Below are 9999 nucleotides of genomic sequence, written 5' to 3' on the forward strand. Positions count from 1 at the left end.
TAATACAAAGTAAAACTGCATTCAGTGTACTGTAATCTGCAAATTGGCAGTTAAGTGTTCATGTTCCTACCAAATTGTTATTACATTTTGAAAAATTGGAAAATATTTGCACAGAGAAATCATTTGACTCTTCCCGGATATTATTGTTTGTCCAGCCGTCATGCATTCACCATATGTGACCTTGTGAACTAGAAATATGAAGTCGGAAGGTTCTTCAGTCCGAGTCTTCAGTCTTGACATCATTCCAGTATTAAACTTTTATTTTTAATTTTTTTTTACAATAACTTTCCACTCTCCACAGGTCACAAGCGTCGGCCTGTTCTCTGCTCGCCGGGGTCTGTTAATGATTTTCACATTTGCAGCTTGTCACAATGGTTTAATGTGAGTACGGCCTGAAGCCATTGTCGCTCCATACAACACAATGCTGTGAAATCTGGAGATGTCAGCAAGGTTCCTGTGACTGACATATGAAATAACAGCGGAAACTTGATGTATATACCATTACCCCAGTAAGGGCACGATTTTATGAATCATTCAGATGTGGACTTTTTCGAATTGTCGGTTGACGAGACCAGAAGAATAAAATGTATTAGTCCCATTTTAGATTATAAGTTACACCAGTATTTAAATCTCCCCAAATACAAGGAATGTCTCCTAAATATCATTTATCGTCCAAACACGGTAGGTGAGGCATTTCTGAGTGCTGGGTACCCCAATAATGTGGCTTTTTCCATGGGCCCTATTGACAATGATCGCCTGTATGTGCATCTCTCTGTCCATGTCAAGTAATAAGCGAAAGTAGTGGGCTTGGAACCCTTCATTTACTGATAACTAGAGTTTTCGCAATTAGACATTTATCTCCTTCACCTGTGGAGATGAGCAAATTTTTTTAAATTCTAATTTGCCAGGTTCACTGAATTTTGCCAGGAAAGTCACTGCAAATCGAAAGTGCTCTAAAGCCTCAAATTGTCGTGAAAAACATGTATGACACCATTCTCTTTTCCTCACACACTAATCTTCTTCACTGCTGTGCTGTCTCACACGGTCTGTACAGTTTAGTCAGTGTTTCATGGCCTTCTCCCTAGCTATATGGCTGTAACGTCCTCTCACTATCCAGATTCATCTCAATAGCGATCGGTCCCTTGCGAACAATCTAGGACAGAGAGCCGAAACGATGGAAGGCAACACCTAAATGAGAGCCACTTACAGTATCTGAATGGATTTGACTGGGGTAAAATGACAATGTTCAGCAGATGAAAAAAACACACTGCCAAAACCTGGCTGCAGTGATTTTATCTTAAATATGTGTTCATGTTAGCCGCAAATCGAATTTTTGATGAAAATTTGGTGAAGTCATCAAATTCAAATTTCGAAAGCAATGAGCTCTAGTAAGCTGATAAAAACAAAGTTTTCCTTTTTTTGTGCAACAATCAAGAGTCCTGTTCAAATGAGATGGTCGTCCAGTTCTTCTGGAGTTCTGCTGAAATTATTATAATGTGTATTCCGGAATGCCTTACAAGAGGAGGATACAGGAGCTTTTCCTTATGTTATCGCCCTCCTTTCCCACTACCAATTACAAAGGAAATGAGCTTGAGCATTTTTTTTGTTCCATTCAAGAAATGGACAGAGGATTAGTAGTTATTTATTTAGTCACCTCCTGAAACCATCTCAGATATTTGTGATGCCGATGTCTACTAGCATCAGGATGAGAGATAGTTTCATCTGTTCAGTTTTGGAGATTTTCTTTCGAAGAATTATGTATAAGATTAAGTGTCGTTCATGAACTTCTCCCCTTTTTAACTTTTATTTTTAGGAGGTGTTGTGTATCTCAGACTCTTCTTGAGTTCGACTTTTAGCCGCAGACTTAAATTTGTATGCACTTTTCGAGAAATTTTACCATTAGATGCAAAGTTGCAAGAACGCGCCCTTGTAAAGAACTGGGTGGCAGTTGTACACTCTGCCAGGTATCTGCTTTTCGTCATTTTCAGACTTGTTATGCCTGAACCCCACTTTATTTTCCAAAAATAAATATCTCAAAGAACCTTTACATTTCCACAGAGAAGCCATAAGGAAGTGTCCGAAGTTCTGCGAAGTATGTGGTTGATACAGAACATAGATCTCAGGGAGCTTGCTTTCTTGGCTTTCAAGTCGATATTTAAGAGGAACTTCTTTGGCTACTATATGTTAACACCACAGGTCTCTCCGGGGACTCTATTCAGAAAGCTGCAACAGCGGAAATTATCCACATCTAAACATTGCTCCCAATCATGGTAGAAATAAGGATAAATTGGAAGGGTTAAAACGTGGAACTTTTTTTTTTCCGATGGAAGGCTAGGTCATATATTTTATCGTATGATATATTTTTGGAGGCGTTTGTGTTCTCGTTGGCTTCTCATCGTCTATGTCACAAGGATTTCCCTCTGGTATAGGACAGTGCTCTTCTGTATCAATGTGGAATGCCGGGCTAAATGACTGCTCAGTGGCCTATAAGAATCCCAGCAGCTCCAATAAACTTTTTATAGCTTAGGAAAATAAACATGTGGTTTGAGGCCTTCACATAGCCGCTGCTAGCAAAGTTTGAGCTTGCTTTAGAGAACTAAGAAAGAAAATATTAGTAAAGCTAATAAATTTCTAAGCCAGCTCAATGAAAAGGGGGGCAAGGGGGTGAGAAGAAACAAGGCAGGAAGTGGGGAGATGGGACTTGTAAGGTATATGCTAAATACAGAATTCATATGATAAAGGTAATCTTTCTATAAACTATTGGATGTATGCATTTACAATGGTCTCTGCACCCTCAGACCTCACAATCTAATTTCCCAACTATAGATATACACAGTAATGATGGCCATAGACATCAGCTATCTTTTCTTATTCCTCTATTTGACATGCACCTTTAGCCAAGTTACGTGGCCACCTTTGATGTCGCTTATCAGAAACCACTGAGAATTCTCTATGGTCAGCTAAACCATGAGCTATGACATCATCTCACTATCCAGTTTTACTACAAAATATCTGCTGCATTCCCTGCCTTGGCTTTTATACAGGCTATGATAGTCTCTTCTGATTGGCTGTGCTATACTGTGCAATGTGATAGGTGCAAGTCATTAAGCTGAATCTCATGCGGTTGTATCTGAGGTTATGTGTGTCTTCTCTGACTCATGCATAGTCTTTTGTTTTGTGAAAAATTGCAGTGGGGGATTCATAATAACTTGTTGTAATTCGCAATGTCCAGTGAATATCCTAAAATTCAACATTAATTTGATTTGCATTGAATCGATGGACAGCAAAGATATGTGTGCTTATTTTTTAAGTTTTCTGCCTCGATAGTAGATGGACCCATGTACTGTATAAACACATATATTTTTTCCTGTAGAAAGGATATTTCTTGTAAATGATTGTAGTTGTTTCCAATCTTCTTTGTCTCTCCATGCAGTAAGCTGCAGTTTATACACTGCCTGTGTATAGTGCTGCATAGCAGTAGTCATGACAGAGCTGCTGTCCAGTTTCGCTCTGACACTTTACAGATAAGTGGTGTCCCAGACCCAGTGTGCTGTAGGGTATGGTGTATCTCACTCACTTGTAGACCGCCGGCCTCGGCTGCCTCCAGGCTTCCATCCTCAGGAGCCGCCGAGCAAAATTCAGGTGACACCAAGGTTTTACAACTGGCAAACTTTTTCTGGTCAGTTTAAATTCATCAGGTGGTGACATGTGGGATAGGACACAGCATTTCACGTTTCCTCAGTACAGTACCTATACAATCCTACCACTCATTCATCCTGGACTATCCCCAGGCCCTCTGGTTCCATCAGCCTCAGGGATTTTTTGTCCACTTCGGCACTGCACGTGGGACCGGCCACCTGCCCCCCATGTAATTCCATGTCCACTGACCTCAAAATGTCAGAAGACCAAGCCCACTCCTTAGTACCTGGCCAGAGCACTAACTAGGTTCCAAACATTACAGTAATATTCATCAGGGAACTCAATACTGCCTAAAACGACTGGCCCATGCTGCCTGTAATAATTATAGGGGATAACTCAGGAGACTCTTTGCATGAAACAAGACAACTACAGGACACAGTTTTATAAGTGGTAAAGTCTATATTATCACACGGTGATTCAAACAGGTGCAGAGAGAAACTCAATTCCACAACACTTGGTGTAAATATTAAATGCAGCTTAAACAGTCTATAGGGAACTTCAGAGGAAAATGCAATCACGCAGAAAGTCTATGAAGCTCAATTATTCTTGAGGATACTTGACACGAATAAGTCCTTGCTTAGTCCAAAACACAGATAGCTATGCTTATAAGGCATTTCAAATAATATCTTAGCTCAACCAGGGAGGCCTGGGTAATAGTCTTAGGTTCTTAGGTAACAGCTTACATGTCCAGCAAATGCAGATGGAAGTAAACACGAGCAGCAGATGAAGGAGGATTACTGGAACTGGTGTATGCAGCAGGAACTCAGAGCAGAGTAGCAGGATAACCCCACAGGTTCACAGGAGCAGGTATATAGCCAGGGAGTCACCAGAGGTCAGGAGCTGGATGCAAGGCAGAATACTCTAGCACAGACTGAAGGCTGTGGTGGAGTTTTATAGCAGGAAGGCACAGTGCACATGAGACCAAAGACGCCATCTTGGAAAAGGGCAGTAATGCACAAAAGGTAATAAAAAATGTTCAGAGTCCTGACACTGCCCCTAGCAGCCCACCTCACTTGAACTTGACCTTGACACTGCACGTCTCTAACCACACCCTATCAGAAAGTGCCCCCCTCTTTTATCAACATTAGTTCCCACCCACTGGATCTAGTTCTATCATTAACTATTTCTTATAGACTAAACCTATTGTTCTCATCCTATGTCCTATACTATTGCTATACTGCTTACTATATATATCTGCACTTGTGCTATCTTAAGCTAATCCTGCACTATACACTACTCACATTATACATTAATACTTTTCATGACCTCATATGCTGTACATTACCATAATGCATTACATAAGACGCTCATCACTATTACATGTAAAACCGCATGACACTATACACTCAGCGCGATTGTTGTCTTCAGGGGCAGGAAGAGGCTAAGACAATCCACATCCCTACACCTGTGATATGTATGCTACTGCACAAACTGCAGCCTTTCTTGTGCCTTTTCCAATACTCAACCTTTTGATTGATAAGATCTGACCAAAGCTTCATATATACCAGAAAAGCTGGATTATTTTCTTTTAAATGTTACGTGGATGAACCTGCTAAACCTCATGTCGTATTTAACCCTTTAATGATCTGGAAATTTAGCAATTTTTGCTCTTTCATTTTATACTCCTTTTGAAACTTTTTGTCATGGTTGTGTACAGGTTTTATTCCCTGTCCTCTCAGGGTTAATTTTGCATGGCCTCCTTTTGGTTTGGGAGGGTTATATTTACCCACCTTCCTCTGGGGATCCTTGTCAGTGATACATCTGTTCTGGCTCTGTGTCTTACCCCCTGGTGTGCTTGAATGTAGTCCTTTTGCCTTCTTATGTATGATTCGGTCTGTGTTCTCGTTCTCTGCTTGCTTTGAGATTCGGTGCTTACTCTCTGTTTCTGGCTCTGACCTTCGGCTTGGTACTCTTACTAATCTTCTGTCTGCCCCGTTTGTACTGCACCGCTATCTCCGGCTACCTGACCTTTTGCTACGTCCTGACCACTCTCAGTGTCTCACTCTTTAGTACGTCATCGACCTCCTGGCTTAACTTTGGCACATTCAGACTATCCGGTTTTGCCGGTCACCACCGCAACTCGCCGTCTAGCTCTGCCTCCGGCCCCTCCCCCCAGTGGTCACGTGTTTCAGGTCCTGCGCTCCAGCAGGTAAGCTCACCGCAGCCCTCACCTCTCATCCCCCTGTCCTTCTGTATCTCGTGCACAGACTTCTGCTGTATGTCTGCAGCAGGGTTCTTATTATTATCACTGACCTGAACATTTAAACAGGGTTTTGTACTTTTTTTTTTTCCTTTGTCATGGATCCGCTGCATGCTCTCTCTGAGCAAGTGAATAGCCTCACTCAAATGATGCAAAATCTGTGGAGCAGCTAAGCCTGGTTCAGTAACTCCAACAGGTTCAGAGGGAGGTTGCTGATGCCATGTGGGGTACTTTTTCTTCTGGGGCTCAGGATGTGGGTGCCACAGATGTTTCCTTAGAATCCCCTGAACCACCTGTTAAGTTACCCGACACCTTTTCTGGGGACAACAAATTATTCATTGTGTTCAAAGAGGGGTGTAAATTGTTTTTCTTTCAGCGTCCGAGCACCTCTGGGAATGAAAGTCAGAGGGTGGGAATTATTTTTTCTTTATTAAGGGGGCTCCACAGGCTTGGGCTTTTACTTTCTCCCCCTCCACTCGGGAACATATGTCTGTGGATCTGTTTTTTGAGGCTCTTGGGCATATTTATGGTGTGTCTGGCTGAGGACATGGTGATGAGTGTGACACAGGGGAAGCACTCAGCAGAATAGTTTTGTTCCGAGTTCAGACACTGGACAGCTGAGATATCCTGGAATGATTCCACCTTGAGAGGGTTGTTCCGCGGAGGCCTGTCCAACTGTTTTCAGGACACACTGGCGTTGCATCCTGTTAGGAATCGAGTTCCCGCCGCTGCACAGGGGGAATCTCGAACCATGTCTGCTGCGGTCTCTCATTCTGCATCAGCTGCAGTGGAGCCTGCTCAGCGGAAACGTCGGTCCCAGCGTCTCACTCAGTCTGATCAGTGGAGGTCTGGGATCACATGCTCAGGTACTGCAGTAGCTCCTATTGGTCCTCTAGGAAGGTCCTGAAGTTGCTAAGTTACTGTAGCAGTTCTCATTGGTCCTCTAGGAAGGTCCTGAACTCACTGCAGCTATAAAAGGTTTGCATGGCCGCACGGCCATGCGCAAGTATACACTTGTTTACGTGTGGGTGTTGTGAGTGAAAGTCGCTCTTTAATCATCCCCTCCCTTTTGTTTGATTGCTCGCGTAAGGAGGATGATTGTAATCTAGCGCCCGACTTGTTACCAACACTGGTACACAAACAGCATCTATTACTGTGACTGCCAGTGCGGCGCTATCACTGCGCTTTCCAATCCCAAGTCTGGGTGGTTAGTGGCATCCGCAAGTCGGGCACCGCATTCACTCTCGTGCTACTTAATTATTATTTTTGTTACGTGCGATACTGCGGCCCTGTGACGCAACAGGGTTCGCTTCTTTCACACAGGGTCAAGCTAACCTGTGTGTGTATCCTCATTGTACCACCATATAGTCCATCATTGCTTAGCAGCAGGTTCCATCTCTGCACAGTGGACCCCGGGCTGCGAACGCACCTTATTCCTTTTCTCTTATTATTTGGTGCGTTCCGCTAGCCCTAACACATCCTCCCCCGGATACCCTGGAGGGTGCCATGACCCAGGCTGTCAGTATGGACCGTAGGCTCCATGTCAGAGGGGTGATGCAGCAGGAAACCCCTTCATACTTCAGCTCAGGGGACACCTCTTCAGAACCTATGGCGGCGGGAGCCATTTCAGTCAAAGAGAGAGAGAGAGAGAGGAGATGCCACAGAGATAATCAGCTGTGCTTCTACTGTGGAGCCCCGGGACACTGGAAGAAAGACTGTCTTTCTTGTCCCTCCTCATTTAAGATGTCAGGAAACACCTAAGTCTGAGTAATGATCGAGGAGGTTGCCCAGACTCCCAGGTACAATTTTCCTCATTTGCTAAAATCTTTCTCCAGGTGGAGTTGGAGGTTGGTGATGGTGCCATTTTGACTACTGCTTTTGTTGACTGTGGATCTACTGTCAATTAGTTGACTCTCATATTGTGACTTTTTATAAGATAGGGACAGTTAGGCTTGAGTACCCAGTCAAGGTGGTGGCCATTGACTCTTCTCCTCTCACCTGAGAGGGAATCTGTTTTGTGTCCGAGATCTTCTCATTAAGAGTGGGCCCTGCTCATGTGGAAAACATAAGCTGTTTTGTCTTGAATAATTTGCCTGCGGGACTGGTATTAGGTATGCCTTGGCTTCAATGCCATAACCCTGTTATTGATTCGGTAACTGAGGAAATTGGTCCATGGGGGTCCAATTGTACCAGTGTGTGTTTCAATTCTGTACCAATGTCCACCCCATTAAAATCTGTATATGTGCTGTCTGGAGGGTATTCCAGAGTACCTAAAGGACTATGAAGATGTGTTCTTCGAAAGCAAGGCTGAGGCGCTTCCACCACATAGACCTTTCGATTGTGCCATTGACAGTTCCTGGGGCTTAACTTCCTAAGGCTCGTTTGTTTAATCTGTCTTGGCCAGAGCGCCAAGCCATGAAGGAATATATTGCTGAGAGACTGGTGTGCTTGCATACTGTGTAGTCCGTTTGCCTTCTCGTGTATGCTCCAGTCCGTGTTCTCGTTCTGTGCATTGCTTTGAGATTCCGTGCTTACTGTTCGTTTCTGGCTCTGACCTTCGACTTGGTACTCTTACTAATCTTCTGTCTGCCCCGTTTGTACTGCACCGCTATCTCCGGCTACCTGACCTTTTGCTACGTCCTGACCACTCTCAGCGTCTCACTCTTTAGTTCTTCATCAACCTCCTGGCTTAACTTCGGCACGTTCAGACTACTCTCCAGTTTTGCCAGTCACCATCGCTACTCGGCGTCTGGCTCTGCCTCCGGCCCCTCCCCCAGTGGTCACGTGTTTCAGGTCCTGCGCTCCAGCAGGTAAGCTCACCGCAGGGCTCCCCTCTCTTCCCCCTGTCCTTCTGTATCTCGTGCATGTGAATGTCTGCAGCAGGTTTCTTGATCTTTTTTTATTTTTCTTTCAACAAAGCCCATCAAGGGCTTGATTTTTGCAGAAGGAATTAAAGATTTGAATGGCACCATATATTTTATCATACAATGTACGCTATTTTTGGGGGGGTTATGTTTTTACAGCATTCATTTTGCAGAAAAAAGTTACCTGGCAACATGAGTCACAGTGACACCAAACTTATACAATTTCTAATTTTAGTGGGTAAATTTTATTTTAACTTTGTAAAAAAAAAATTCTGTTTTGCATTTTCTGACACGTGTAACTTTTTTATTTTTCCATAGATAGACCTGTGTGAACATTTTTTTTTACATAAAGTGCTGACATTTTTATTAACACCATTTTGAGGTACATGAGTCATTTTTTTTTTTTTTACACTTTTTGGTAAAGTAAAGCGACTGGAAAATGACAATTCTCGCATTTCAATTTTTTCCCTTTTTACCATTCAACTGTAAAATATTTTTATTCTAATATAAATAATTTTATATTTTGTTTTTTTTATTTTAGATGTGTTTTTCAAAGGAAAAGGTAGGGTGATTTAAAACCTAAATTTTTTTTACAATATATTATTTTCAATTTTTAGGGTAGGGAGTGTTCAGATTTCCCGTAGTGCCTCCAGAGGCGTAATGAAGCATTAAACAGTGCTCAATCAAACCAATCTGCTGTCTGTGTAACAAAGGCCTGGACCAGACATCAAGAACGAGAGACAGTTGTTCACTCTGGCCAAGAGATGAGAATCCTGAACAGAGGAATCCTCTATATTAACTCAAAATTCCCTATCAGTGTATATGAAAATGGGTTTTCAAAATTGTACAATCCCTTAGGCGATAAGAAGAGCACCCCCTGCTGCTTCAATTTCTTGACACCAATAATCACACCAGTGACCCTTTTTATTGTGATTTTTGCAGTTTTTTTTGTTCTGTTTTTTTTGTTTTGTTATAAATATACTGTATATTTTTCTGTTGTTTCAACCAGAGAATAGCAAAGAACCCCACCAAATGTGTATACCTTCAAAAGGAGACTTTTTTATGCTGCAAGATTGCAATTTAACTTTTGGAATGCTGTACTCATTAAGAACTGGAGAGAAGTTTTTTATTTATTTCCTTACCATATTTATAGCCATAACCTTTTTATGTTTATGTTAACATCATTATATGTGATTTTGCTGTTTTTTTAGGCGCCATTTGGCTGTACGCCTAACT

Source organism: Ranitomeya variabilis, chromosome 2, assembly GCF_051348905.1.
Source record: "Ranitomeya variabilis isolate aRanVar5 chromosome 2, aRanVar5.hap1, whole genome shotgun sequence".
Lineage (NCBI taxonomy): Eukaryota > Metazoa > Chordata > Amphibia > Anura > Dendrobatidae > Ranitomeya > Ranitomeya variabilis.